This window comes from Aegilops tauschii, chromosome 2 (assembly GCF_002575655.3).
Source record: "Aegilops tauschii subsp. strangulata cultivar AL8/78 chromosome 2, Aet v6.0, whole genome shotgun sequence".
Taxonomy (NCBI): domain Eukaryota; kingdom Viridiplantae; phylum Streptophyta; class Magnoliopsida; order Poales; family Poaceae; genus Aegilops; species Aegilops tauschii.
Genome location: NC_053036.3, coordinates 389,111,904 through 389,126,600, shown reverse-complemented (window position 1 = coordinate 389,126,600; position 14,697 = coordinate 389,111,904).

Below are 14,697 nucleotides of genomic sequence, written 5' to 3'. Positions count from 1 at the left end.
GAGAGCAGAGCGCGCGCGGCGGGACGCGGACAGAGCGCGCCGCGGCCGCCTAAACAACAAGCAACCACACACATAGAGCAGTTGAACACGCAGGAAATGGTCACCTACAAGCCGGCTGATAGTTGCGTCGCTGCGTAGAGAGTGGCCGTGTGCTACCACCTCCGTCTAGTCTATAGTCCCCTTTATATTCTGTGCCATACTTTTCCCTCAAATTTAACCAACAAAATGTTAATGCATGTTATAAAACTTATATAACTGGAAACTATGTTCAAATACGAGTCCAACTATATAATCTTTGGTGACATGCATTCGTATTTTATTAGTTAAATCATACTTATAAACCAGGGCGGGGGTATAGTAGGTAATTAAATCGCAAATTTTTTTTTATTAATCGTATGTGTACGTGGCCTTTCGTCCTCCTCTCGCACGTCTTGTCACCCCGCTGCCGCAGACGGCTTATAGCGCAAGCTTGCGCAGCGCGCGGGGGCGTTCTTTTGGCCAAACAGTGGCGCCAATGAATCGCCGGTGAGCCCGTTCCCGCGCAACCTCGCAGGTTACCGCGCAAGCTTCCCGTCCGACTCGATGAAATCCCCAAAAGTCCCAATACTTACCGGCCTGCTATAAAAACCCTCACGGCCGGCGAGTCCTGCGTCGCATTTTCCCCTCCCTCCCTATAGCTTATCTCGTCTGCTTCTCCCACAATCGCCAATGACACCGGTCCGTCGTCGTCGCTCAGCCACTCCGTCGTCATCAGAGGTTAGCTCCAGCTGGGAGGCTACACCGCGGCGGAGGCGCAGTCCCCGGCGTAGTGTTGTGCGTGTGGCGTCCCTGTTGGGTGTGCGCGGAACACCCACCACACGCTACGCCGCCAGTGCCCGTCGGCAGCTGTTGCCGGCCGCCGTTGCCGCCACACCACCGTCGGGAGCCAGGGTCATCGCCCACTCCGCCGCCGCGGCCCGAAGGCGGGAGGTGGCCGTCGTGTCCGCCACCCCACGGCCGGCCACTGTGGCCATCACCCGCTCCACCACCGCGGCCCGAAGGAGGGAGTTGATGGTCTTGGCCGCCACCCCGTCGTCGGCCGCCGTGGTGCCAGCCCACCGTTGACCGCCGGGGTCATCACCCGCTCCGCCACCGCCGCTCGAAGGCGGGAGGCAGAGGTGGATGCCCCCACGTGCGTCAGCGACCTTGCGCGCTACACCGAGTTCCTGCGGGAGGAGGAGGAGCGCCTCGTCGAGCACGCAAAGAGCCTTACCGCCGCCGTGGCCGCGGCAAACACCGCCTCAGAGGCGAGGAATCAGGAGATCTACGAGGAGAACCACCGCTTCGAGAGGGATCGTCTGGAGCGGCAGAGGGCATTCGAGGTGAGCGTTGCTGAAGCTACAACAACGGTAGGCACCGTATTGCGGTTGCCCAGCTCGTCGGTAGGCTCCTCCTCCTCCGCCTCTTACTAAGCGCACTCGGCAGAGGAGAGGCAGCCGGAAGTAGTACAAAGCCCCTCCGCAGTAGTACTAGTATTTAGGGGCTATTTTGTTTAGTTCATCTGACTATAGATGTGGTGGAACTGTACAACATACTTAAAATTAGCTAGTATATATAGTTGAACTAGCTATTTTAGTACGTGGTTGGCAACAATTGGGGAAAATTTTGGTTGGTTCAGCTGTCGAGTTGAACTGTTTGTATAAATTAAGAACGACTGCTTAATCTATGAATGAAATCTATGCTTAATTACTGAATTTTAGTTGCAAAAATTAGATACTGCTAGTGATTTTTAGCTTCATATTTTGACAAATCGCAATGTTACAAGGTTGACAAATGGCAATGTTACTAGATCAACAAATGTCAATCTTTCCAGTTTGACAAATGGTAACATACCCAATATGACAGATGCAAATCGCACCAAATTGTTTGTAAGTGGTTGCACACGGGTGATCCAAAAGAACCGTTTGCGTTGAAGAGATGCACAAATCCTGCTCTCACTTTGCATCATGTCGTCCCGGGGTCAACGGGCGGGGCGCGGGAGGACGGCAGCTAGCGGCACTGAGAGGTAGTGTTCGACGGCGGCGTCCCATGCCGCTGAGGGGGGAGCGCGCACGGAGAGGAAGGCGGGCGGCCATGGAAGTCAAAGGGCTCGCTTCCCAGTGAGCCTGCGCAGCGTACAACTCGCACGCTTCCCGGTGAACCTACGCATTCGAGGACAGCTTGCACGCCTCTCGGTCAGCCTGCGCATCGGACCGCGCTCGCACACCTCCCATTCAGTCAAGGTCAAGCAGCTGTCTGCACGGCACCTCCTACAGCCATTAAAACCAAGACACATGGCGTCACGTGAATGGTTAATAGAACGCACACGGTTTGATTTATACAAACGTTTGAGATATTAAAGTGGCAGCTATTTTTCAAAATGCCTTTGTTGGCTGTCATTATTCGAGTGCGCCTTCTCTCAAAATGGACACGAAAAATACCACAACATGTCGGGTGCCATTCCATGATAGAATGCCAAGTTTCATGAATTTCAGACGAGTTTTGGATTTACTAGAATTTAAAAATAAAGTATCTCAACGTTTTGCCGGCAATCAACGGTGCCCTGGTGTTTGAAATTCATTCCCATTTCTTGCATGGGACCTAAGCATGCACCCAAGGACACATATTTGATTTTTCAACCAATTTATATGCACTGGAGCATGTGCATGTAGTTCAAATTTGAATTATGCACATAAATGCATTGAAAACTTAGTTAATGCATAAAAATGTCCAAACGAACCCCAAAAATCACAAAAATTGACACAACACTCCTGTTGTTCTATGTTGACACGAGAAAATTTTGAAAGCAATAAGAGGCAACGGATATCGTTTCGTCCCCAAAGGTGGGCCGTTCCCTACCGAAACCATCATGTTTGTTGTGAGAAACTCTGGTTTGTGAAAAGCATATACCCAAACCCGCCCCAAATGGGACAAAAAAATTTACCACGGCATGTTGATGTCGCTCCATGATAGCACGCCAAGTTTCATGAATTTGAGACGAGTTTTGGATTTACTAGAATTTAAAAACCAGGCATCTCAATGTTTTGCCGACAATCAACAATGCCCTCGTGTTTGAAATTCATTCCCATTTCTTGCATGGGACCTAAGCATGCACCCAAGGACACAGATTTGATTTTTCAACCAATTTATATGCACTGGAGCATGTGCATGTAGTTCAAATTTGAATTATGCACATAAATGCATTGAAAACTCAGTTAATGCATAAAAATGTCCAAACGAACCCTGAAAAATCACAAAAAATTGACACAACACTCCTGTTGTTCTATGTTGACACGAGAATTTTTTTGGAAGCAATAAGAGGCAATGGATATCCTTTCGTCCCCAAAGGTGGGACGTTCCCTACCGAAACCATCATGATTGTTGTGAGAAGCATATACACAAACCTGCCCCAAATGGGACAAAAAATTTACCACGGCATGTTGATGCCGCTCCATGATAGGATGCCAAGTTTCATGAATTTCAGACGAGTTTTGGATTTACTAGAATTTAAAAATAAAGTATCTCAACGTTTTTCCGGCAATCAACGGTGCCCTGGTGTTTGAAATTCATTCCCATTTCTTGCATGGGACCTAAGCATGCACCCAAGGACACATATTTGATTTTTCAACCAATTTATATGCACTGGAGCATGTGCATGTAGTTCAAATTTGAATTATGCACATAAATGCATTGAAAACTTAGTTAATGCATAAAAATGTCCAAATGAACCTCAAAAAATCACAAAAATTGACACAACACTCCTGTTGTTCTATGTTGACACGAGAAAAAATTTGGAAGCAATAAGAAGCAATGGATATCGTTTCGTCCCCAAAGGTGGGACGTTCCCTACCGAAACCATCATGCTTGTTGTGAGAAGCTCTGTTTTGTGAGAAGCATATACCCAAACCTGCCCCAAATGGGACAAAAAATTTACCACGACATGTTGATGCCGCTCCTTGATAGCATGCCAAGTTTCATGAATTTCACGCGAGTTTTGGGTTTACTAGAATTTAAAAACCAGGTATCTCAATGTTTGCGGCCGAGTGACGGTGGCAGGGTGTTTGGCATTCATTCCCAATTCTTGCATGGGACCTAAGCAGGCAACTAAGGACACAGGTTTGAATTGTCAACTAATTTATATGCATTAGAGCATGTGCCTGTAGTTCAAATTTGAATTATGCACATGAATGCATAGAAAACTCAGTTAATGTATAAAAATGTCCAAGCGAACACCAAAAAATCCCAAAAATTGACACAACACTCCTGTTGTTCTATGTTGACACTAGGAAAAAATTTGAAATCGAGAAGAGGCAACAGATATCGTTTCGTACAGAAAGGTGAAACGTTCCCTACCGAAACCATCACACTTGTTGTGAGAAGCTCTGGTTTATGAGAAGCTTATACCCAAACCTACCCAAATGGGACATAATTTTTACCACGGCATGTTGATGCTGCTCCATGATAGCATGCCAAGTTTCATGAATTTTGGACAAATTTTGGATTTACTAGAATTATAAAAGCAAGTACGTCGATGTTTGCCGGAGAGCCACGGTGCCGTGGTGTTTGAATTTCATCCCCATTTCTTGCATGGGAGATAATCATAAACCCATGGACACATATATGATTTTACAACCCATGTTGGTGCACTGGAGCATGCGCATGTAGTTTAATTTTCAATTGTGCACCTGAAATGGCTAGAAAACCAATTTAATGTATAAAATGTTCAAACGAACCCTGTATAATTCCAATTCTTTTACGACACACATATAGTTGCATGTTCACTCCAGATAAAAGGTCTAGCAATTCAAACATCGTCCATTGCCGCTGTGACCCCATTATGTAATTCAAATCAAGATGAAAAATCAAGTAGATCGCACACAGTTTATTATCACCAACCATGTGAGATGCAGCACAAAATATCCTGGAGCACCGTCGGTGTATAGTATGCCTATGGCTTACGCGAGAAGGTGCATCGGCTACAGTCCACAGCCGGCATCTCAAGCACACCAGCTCGCTCCCCAAATATCATTTCACTGTTCAATCGTCGCCGGTGAAAGATGGGCACGTGGACCCGCGTCGTGAGGGCAACTTCGGTGGCCCACTTCGGCGAGAGCGCGGCCGCAGCCGCCATGCACGTGCTAACAAGGTGCATGAGCGTGGCCGCAATCTGCGACCGGGCGGCAAAGGCAGCCCAAACTGCCGTTGTTGCTTCTCAGGTGGCGGCAGCAACATCTGCCTCGGGGATAGCAACTGGCGAGAGCGGCACAGCAGCTGTCCGTTCCGCAGCGGCGGCCTTAGCCCTGATGGAGGCCACCCACGACCATGTCGAGGCCTCCCACGCCCAGCTCCTGGCGGTCACCGCACAAATCGAACGAAGCTTCTCCGACAACGGTCGGCAACCCACGACCGAAGAGCTGGCAATCGCCGAGAGCGTTCGAGCAGCCGTCCGTTCCTCCGCCGCATACCTTGCGACGACGGAGCCCGTCCAAGCCCAGATCGCGTTCGCCCACGCCCAGCTCGTGGCGGCCTTTTCTAAAGAGATGGCGGACGCAGATGCCGAGATGCTTGCCGAGTATGGTGTGATGGATGCCATGGAGCCCCTTCCCCAGGAGACCGTCGGGCGTGAGCTAGACATGGAGGCGGCGGCGGAGATCGACGAGCACCAGCCGTAGTAGTACTCTTTGTTTTGTTTAATTAAGAGCGCGGGTCTTTAATTTGTTAGAGTAATGTTTAGGTCAGCTAGCTCTGTTTATTTGCTGAACTTGCTCGATTAAGAAGTGTGGGTGTGCTGTAGTCTCCTTTGTGTACCCAAATTATGCAATGGCGTGGATGACCACTGTAACCAGGGAAATTCGAACCAAAATTTTTGACGTTCAAACTCATCACACACGGGTTAAGCTATCTGAATTGTTTGTGATGTTCACATATCGTACACAGTTCTGAATAAGGGACCGTGTCTGATGACACGTTGCGCGCCAGTTTTTTCGCTGAAGCGATTCCAAATTTTCGGCTTCCGCGGAAATATCTACCTTCCCGCTCCCCTTACCAAAAGCCACATTTCCCCTGTTTCCGCCTTCCTTTCGAAGTTGAAACCTTCACTCTTGCTTGCAGCGCCGCCTCCTTGTCGGCGACCCTCCTTCACGCTGCTCGGCCTCGTCTATCCAGGCAAGTAATCCACACCTGACCCCCATCCTCCTCCTCCTTCCACATCCCACATGCCCCGACCGCCGGCGCGAGCGCGACACCTTCCACCCAAATCACCGACCCCTCCACCAAATAAGCGCCGCCCTAAACCATGGTGCATGCAGTATAGCCAGGATCTCAAGGAGCATTTGGTAGTGGAGAAGCAAATCGTGGCCGCACGCCCGGATGAGGTCGCGGTGGCTGCCATTCATGCCGACCCCCAGAACTTGGAGGAGTACCTTGCCATTTTCTAGCTACGTCGGTTAAGCATGCTCGGTTTACCCGTTGTGTGTGCTGCTCCTGCCTTTCCTTCACAAATTCTAGTGAATTGTGCTATCTAATTTTACCACGCAATCTGTTGCTCTAGTGTATATGTTCTATATGTCGTGCAGTGTGGTGCTCACTTATTAACTATTTTGTTAATTAGTTGTCGTCTTCAGCTAACTATTTGGTTCAATTCTGCAAATGTGATGTTCAATTCTTCAGGCTGCAATTCTGTATTGTCTTCCATGTGAGAAATAAATCGAATTTATCTTTACAAAATACATGAGAAACAAATACAATTGCTATATTTCCAAGTTGTCAAGCATGCTTGGTTTGGTTATACATTGTGCAATGTGGTGCTCAGTTAACGTTTGGTTCATTTGTGTTGTGGTGTTCAGTTAACTGTTTGGTTCAATTCCGCAATGCGATGTTAAATAGTTGTGGGTGCATTCTGTTATTGTATACCATGTGAGGAATAAATTGAATTTGGCTGTAGTAAATACATGAGAAACAAATACAATTGCTACAATTGGCTGTAGTTAACTGTTTGGTTAACTGTCTGATCTTCTATTAGGGGTATGTTATATTGTGCAATGTGGTGCTCAGTTAATGTTTGGTTCATTTGTTGTGGTGTTTAGTTAACTGCTTGGTTCAAGTCTGCAATGCGATGTCCAATTTTTGTGGGTAGAATTTTGTATTGTTGTGCATGTGAGGAATAAATCAAATTTGGCTGCACTTAATACATGAGAAACATATACAAGTGCTATATTTCCTAGTTCTTAATCATGCTTGGTTTGGATAAATGGGTTTTCCATGTGGCTTGAATTAATCTGATGAATCTGCAATGTGCTTATTTTTCATCAACATATTTTACTGATAGCATGCGAACCCTTACTTAACCTGATGACTAACTACCTTATATGTGTTGCAGGGAAACAATGGGAAGCACTGAGGTTTACAATCGAGGTTAGCACATGCATGGTCCGTTGTCTAATAGCACATTATTGTGCAATTGCAGGAACCATTCTAATATTTTGGTTTTTTACAATTTGGTCTTGCACATGTAGGTCCTGCTGTTAGAGGTTTTGACCCACTGTTCGACCCTTTTTGCATATGGGGAAATGAGTTGTCCATGAATATCAATCAAATCAAGAAACTCAGAAAGATTGTTAGGATAAAGAAATTAGCGACAAAAAACAACAAGATCTTTGTCTGCACAATGAAGAAGACATCAGTTCACTACAAGATGGTACTAACTATTATACCTTGCCTTTTTTTATTCCTTTGCCCCATTTCCAATATAGAGAAGATATTTATGCACATCCTTGTTTTCAAGCCTTTCCAAAGCAGTTCACTAATGATTACCTCTCAAACCACCTATATGGTTAGGAGGCGAGGAAGGCTTTCATACAACACCCACGGTTCAATATTGAAGTGTTCCTGAAAAGGAGGAAGGACGGACGGTCAATCATCCACAGGCACTGGCCTAAAGTTGCAAAGACCTTCAACATGAATGAAGGCTCAATATTCGCCTTCCGCTTCAGCAGTTTTCCAGATGAGATGCATCTGTCTATATACCGTCTATGATGCTAATTTCGAAAGGTTCTACATGTTGTATGTGAAACTTGGTGCTGGTGCAGTTGTGTAACGGGGTAGCTGAGTGCTGAAACTATATCATGTTGTACTCTGATGCATTTCAATTATGAAATTCTGCTTCCTTAATATGGAATGAAATATATTATGTGCTTAATATGAATGTCAATTAGATTAATAAATGGATTATTAATAATAGGGCAATTAGCCTGCTAATTGGGTTTTGCTATTGCAAACGGTTATTAAAAAAATACCGTGGGCGATGACCTCAGGCAACGCACACAGTTTCTAGGAATAAACCGTGTTGGATCAATGAACAATCACACACGACTTTCTCTTGAAAACTGTTTGCATTAGGCCACCTTGCAAAAACGTTTACCACATAAATACTGTGTGTGATGGACAGCCTTTGCCACACAGTTTCTTCTACGGACCGTGTGTGATACATTCAATAACGCAAACGATTTAACGGGAAAAATTGTGTGTGATGTACCTGTGAACGGAAACGTTTTCCTTGGAGCGACTGTGTGGGATGTACATACGAACGGAAACGTTTAGTGGGGACTGACTGTGTGGGATGTACTTGCGACCGGAAACAATTTCGCTTGTATAATTGTATTTTTTTAGCTCTACTGTATGTATTTTCGTATTTGAGCGCTCGTCGGTCGCACACGACCTCATTTTGCCGAGTGTGTGTGCCAGGAGAGCATATCCCCGACGGTTTCTGGGTCGTGTGGGAAGGACCCCCCTATCGCCCACACTCACTAGGTGACGGTTCCAAATGCCTTCGTGGAAAGGGGTTAAAAACCGTTTGTATAGCACTGACGCGCACCAGTGGTAGGACAACCTTATGTACTCACTTTATATTTTCTGTTATTTTTAGTTAAATACAATAAAATGTCATGTTTATCCTTTTTTCTGAATTATCCATGCAATAAAAAATAGCCCAAAAATAAAAGTGCTAAGAATGACCTGGAATTTTGACACGATTTTTTCTGAATATTTAAGATTTTCTGATACAAAACACATCACATGGGGGGGTGCCCCTGGTGCCCACTAGGCACCAGGGTGCACCACACCCACCTGGCGCGCCCTGGTGTGTAGTGGGCCCCACAAGGCCCCACTCACTTATCCCTTTAGCTTACTTCATCACCTACCTCCAGAAAAAGTCTTTGTAGCTCTCTCTAGCGCGCGTTCTTGCTCACAAACCCGCGAATTTCGATCTCTTTGCTCGAAGCTCTGTTTCCAAAACTGTTTTGGGGGATTGCTACTTGGTATGTGACTCCTCCATTGCTCCAATTAGTTTTTGTTCTAGTGGTTTATATTCTGAGTATTTTAGCTACTCTTGGTGATGCTGTAAATGAGCTTACATGTTGAATTCTTTGAGTTCTAAGTAGTTTGAATGCTTGATATAGCCTCTAGACATCCATATGAGTAGTTGCTATCAATCTTGTGAAGTTTTGTAGACAAAATTTTGTGACTCAAAAATTTCAGAAATTTTCTCTTAGGAAGATGGACCTTTTTCGAAGGAGTTCGTCTAAGAAGAATGCCAAGGGAGTCACCGGTGAATCATCAGCCGGTGACATCAACACTCTGCGATGGACAGAGGTCCGACCGTGCGAATGGCCACACATTGCCTTCATGGAAGAAGCCCCATTCCACCAAGAATTCGCGCAATTCATTGCAAATGCTGGACTTACCAACTTCCTCGTAGATGAGTGTGACCAACACCACACCCTGACGAACTCCTTTGTGCAAAAAAAATATTCTGAATAGGCTTGAACCTCTTACGGTGTGGTTTAATATATATTCTAAAACCCGTCAGATACCGCTCACTAAATTTTGCGAGATATGTTTAATTCCCTCTGATGGGGAGTTAAGAGAGCCTAGACCGGCAGAGTTTGAGGACTTCCTCCTCACTTTGATAGTGGGATAGGGAAGGGGCGTGTCGAAAGCCACAGCCACCAGTCTGCAGTTTCCTTCTGTGCATTACTTTGCCTTATTTATCACGAAGTGTTTGACTGCTAGAGAGAAGGGCAGTATACTTAGTGCCCCTGACCTTGCCATTTTACGCCATGCACGTCACAGTGACCACACCTATAACCTAGGGTCTATTATTGCACATCGTTTACACACTAACAGAACTAAGGGTAAAATCCATTGTGGTATTTATGCCACTCGCTTAGCAAGACGTTTTAATGTTCAGATATGCCACCATGATTTTCCGCTGCCCAGAGTTTATATAGATCACCGGTCGATAGCGAACCACCACTTTCTTGATGTCATTGAGCCACTTAACCCTCTGCACTATAACTTGGTATTCAGTGAGAATACCCGTGACATTGTTCCGTTGACTGCACCTACTTTGTTCGATTCTCATGCCAGGAACCGATACACCCTCCTACCAGCGAACATTGTCACTTACTGGAACACCCAGGCAGCGCTAGAGGAGGAGCCCCAGGAGTGGGACACTCAGGTGCCGCCGCCGCAACACTTTTACATGGGACCGGACGGCTACTACGGATGGTGATTACCAAGCTAGGCCAAAAGCCTAAGCTTGGGGCAGTACGTATTTCCACTGACATTACATTCATGTTCACACACTTCATTTCAGTTGTCGGTGTTCACACTTTTTCATTGTATTATCCTTGTTAGTTTAATTTTTCTCGCTTTCTTCTTGTGTGTTTGAAAAACTTTGAGAAAATCCAAAAACATTTCCTGCTTCTTTTCGGTTTTTCTTTCTAGTTTAACTAGTCATAGTATTAAAAGAAAACCCAAAAATATTTCTCGTTTCTTCTTTTGCTTGTTGGGAGCTTTCCCGTGTAAATAGTTTTTCTCGTTCTTGTTTTTCTTTCTTTAATTTGTTTCCTTTCAAGAAAAACTAAAAACTACAAAAACATTTCAGTGTGTTTCTCTAATTTTTTTTCTTTTTGTTAAGTCGTACCAAGGGGAAGACCGCGATGAAAATGTTGAGTGGCTCTCACATGCACTACTATTGATCTAATGATGAGCCCATATTATTTTGTCTTCTCCTGTAAATAAAATGTTTGCAGATTCTAGCTTAGTCTGAGGCACTCTTGCACTATTATTATTTTCATATCATTCGGTCGTGCAAGTGAAAGGCAATAATGACGATATATGATGAAGTGACTGAGGCAAGGAAATGCGGGTATGAACTCAACTTGTTTTTTCTTTTGTAAATATGTTTAACTCAGTATCCATGATTCAGCATAGTCTGATTAAACATGTTTGTGATGACAATTAGAGATTATAGTTGCTCATGCCATGCTTAAGTAGCTAGGAGTTGATAATGATTTATCTTGGGTATCAACATGCATTAGAATAGCTGTGATGTATTATGATGATACGGTATCCTCCTCTGAATGTTTCAAGTGGCTTGACTTGGCACATGTTCACGCATGTAGTTGAATCAAAACCAACATAGCCTCCACGATATTTATGTTCATGGTGTTTATATCCTACTCGTGCTAGTACTCAATGTTAATTGTTCATAATGCATGATCATGACCATTTTCGCTCTCTAGTTGGTCACTTCTCTACCCAATTGCTAGCCTTCGCCTGTACTAAGCGGGAATACTTCTTGTACATCAAAATCCTTAAACCAAAGTTATTCCAGATGAGTCCACTATATCTACCTATATGCAGGCTGCCGTTCCAAGTAAATTTGCATGTGCCACCTCTAAATATTCAAATGAACATCTGTTTTGTGTGTCCGTACCGCTCATGGAGCGACATGGGCTGGTCAGCATCTTCCATGCTAAGTGGGTTATTCTCATGATGAGTGTTTATTCACTCATCCTTGCACGAGAGGGGTTGGTAATCGGGATGCCCGGTCCCATGATCAAAAATTACAAATAATTAAACAAAACTCCCCCGAAATGTTGTTGGTATGGAGGGCACCCGAGGATTCGGCTAGCCATGGCTTGTGTTTGTTGGTGGAGGGGGAGTAAACTTTACTTTTACCGCTTGGGAACCGCCACTAATTTGTTTAACATGGTAGACATTGAAAACTCATGGTCGTAACATTGATAGGAAAGGTGCACCTCTCAAAATATATTTATCTCTGATTTAAGCTTCGAGCTCTGGCACCTCTGCAAATCCCTTCTTCCCTCTGCAAAGGGCCTATCCATTTACTTTTTATGTTATTTTATTTTTATTATTGAGTCATCACCTTCTCAAACAAGCACCAGTCCTGAGAGCACAATTGTCATCCTCATGCATTGTGTATAGTTAATGTTGTGTGCACCATGACTGGATCTCTTCTACCATGAATTACAATGTTTAATCGCTGCTTGAACTTTGGAGGTGCTCTGCATTTATGTTTTGCGGTCTCAGAAAGGGCTAGCGAGATACCATTATTGCCATATTATATCATGATTGTTTTGACAAAGTGTTGGCATTTGAAATATTTTATTATTACTCGCTAGTTGATTATGCCATTGATATGAGTGAATATAATTTTTAATAGTTATCGTCTGCATGGTTAGTTATGATCTTTGCTGAAACCCTGGACATTATTTAAGCATATATATGAACGCAAGAACAAAAGAGTTCGTAAAAGTTTTTCTTTGTCACTTTTAGTTTGTCAACTGAATTTCTTGAGGACAAGCAATGGGTTAAGCTTGGGGGAGTTGATACGTCTCCATCGTATCTACTTTTCCTAACGCTTTTGCTCTTGTTTTGGACTCTAATTTGCATGATTTGAATGAAACTAACTTGGGGCCTTTTCCGACACTCTGCCGGAGGGGGATTCCATCACGGAGGGCCTCTACATCAACCTTGCTGCCCTTATGATGAAGCTTGAGTAGTTTACCACAGACCTACGAGTCCATAGCTAGTAGCTAGATGGCTTCTTCTCTCTCTTTGATCTTCAATACAATGTTCTCCTCGATGTTCTTGGAGTTCTATCCGATGTAATCTTCTTTTGCAGTGTGTTTGTTGAGATCTAATGAATTGTGGATTACTATGAATATTATTTAAGTCTTCTCCGAACTTTTTTATGCATGATTAAGATATCTTTGTATTTCTCTTCTAACTATCGGTTTGGTTTGGCTAACTAGATTGGCTTTTCTTGCAATGGGAGAGGTGCTTAGTTTTGGGTTCAATATTGCGGTGTCCTCACCCAGTGACATAGTAGGGGTAGTGAGGCACGTATTGTATTGTTTCCATCAAGGATAAAAAATGGGGTTTATATCATATTGCTTGAGTTTATCCCTCTACATCATGTCATCTTGCTTAAGGTGTTACTCCGTTCTTATGAACTTAATACTCTAGATGCATGCTGGATAGCGGTCGATGTGTGGAGTAATAGTAGTAGATGCAGGAAGGAGTTGGTCTACTTGTCACGGACGTGATGCCTATATTCATGATCATTGCTTAGATATCGTCATAATTATGCGCTTTTCTCAGTAATTTGTTTACCCACTGTATGCTTTATTCAAGAGAGAAGCCTCTAGTGAACCTATGGCCCCGGGGTCTATTTTCCATCATATATTTTCAAATCTATAAACCAAAAACCCAAAAATACCTTGCTGCAATTTATTTATATTTACTTTAGTTTGCTCTTTTATTTATCTTTTATACATATCTCTATCAGATCTCACTCTTGTTCGTGACCGGGAAGGGATTGACAACCCCTTTTTCGCGTTGTGTGCAAGTGTTTGTTAGTTTGTGCAGGCGCATATATTGGAGACTTGCATGTGCCTCCTACTGGATTGATACCTTGGTTCTTAACTGAGGGAAATACTTATCTCTACTTTGCAGTATCACCCTTTCCTCTTCAAGGGAAAAATCAACGCAAGCTCAAGAAGTAGCAGAGGTTAGCCTTGGAGCCAAGAACTTCATAGTCCCGGAAGACCCGCTCAATCAGGAGCAGTTCATACGACAACTTATTGCCACCGCACGTAGCCTCAAGAAGAAGCAGCAGCAGCTCAAGGCCTAACAGGACACCCTCAACGATAGATGGACAAAGGTCCTGGCAGCCGAAGAAGGGTACGGCTACGAGCAACAAAACAAAAGTTACCCAAAGCGGAAGCTGCTCCCATAGTTTGACGGCGAGGCCATCGAGCCTGCACCACCAAGACGGACTCAAGGCAACCAGCTAGCCTGCCCCCCTCGAGGACGGGATAGGCCTGCTAGGGAAGGCGAACTCCCACCCGTCCCCCCTCGCCAAAGAGGCAAGGAGGCGGCGCAACCAGAATATAAATACGACCTACAACATGACCTGGCCACTAGAGCAGGTCAGTCAAAGGTCTATCTACGGATCAAGAGGCTACCCTCCCAATAGACGGGACGGATGCCAGGCATGGCTCGACCGAAACGACAGAGTTCAGGAGCAACACCGGGCAAGGATGGAAGCCGAGTTCTAGCGCGACGTAGCCCGCGTAAGGGGCGCTGCTCACCCAATGTGCTTCACTAATGAAGTGATGCAACACATTCCTAGAGGGGTTTAAGCCCGTAAATATTGAACCGTATGACTGGACTATAGACCCGGCTGTGTGGATTGAAGATTTTCTTCTACACATTCATATGGCATGAGGAGATGATCTCCACGCCATAAAATACTTGCCATAAAGCTCAAAGGACCAACCCGACATTGGTTGAACAGCCTCCCCGAAG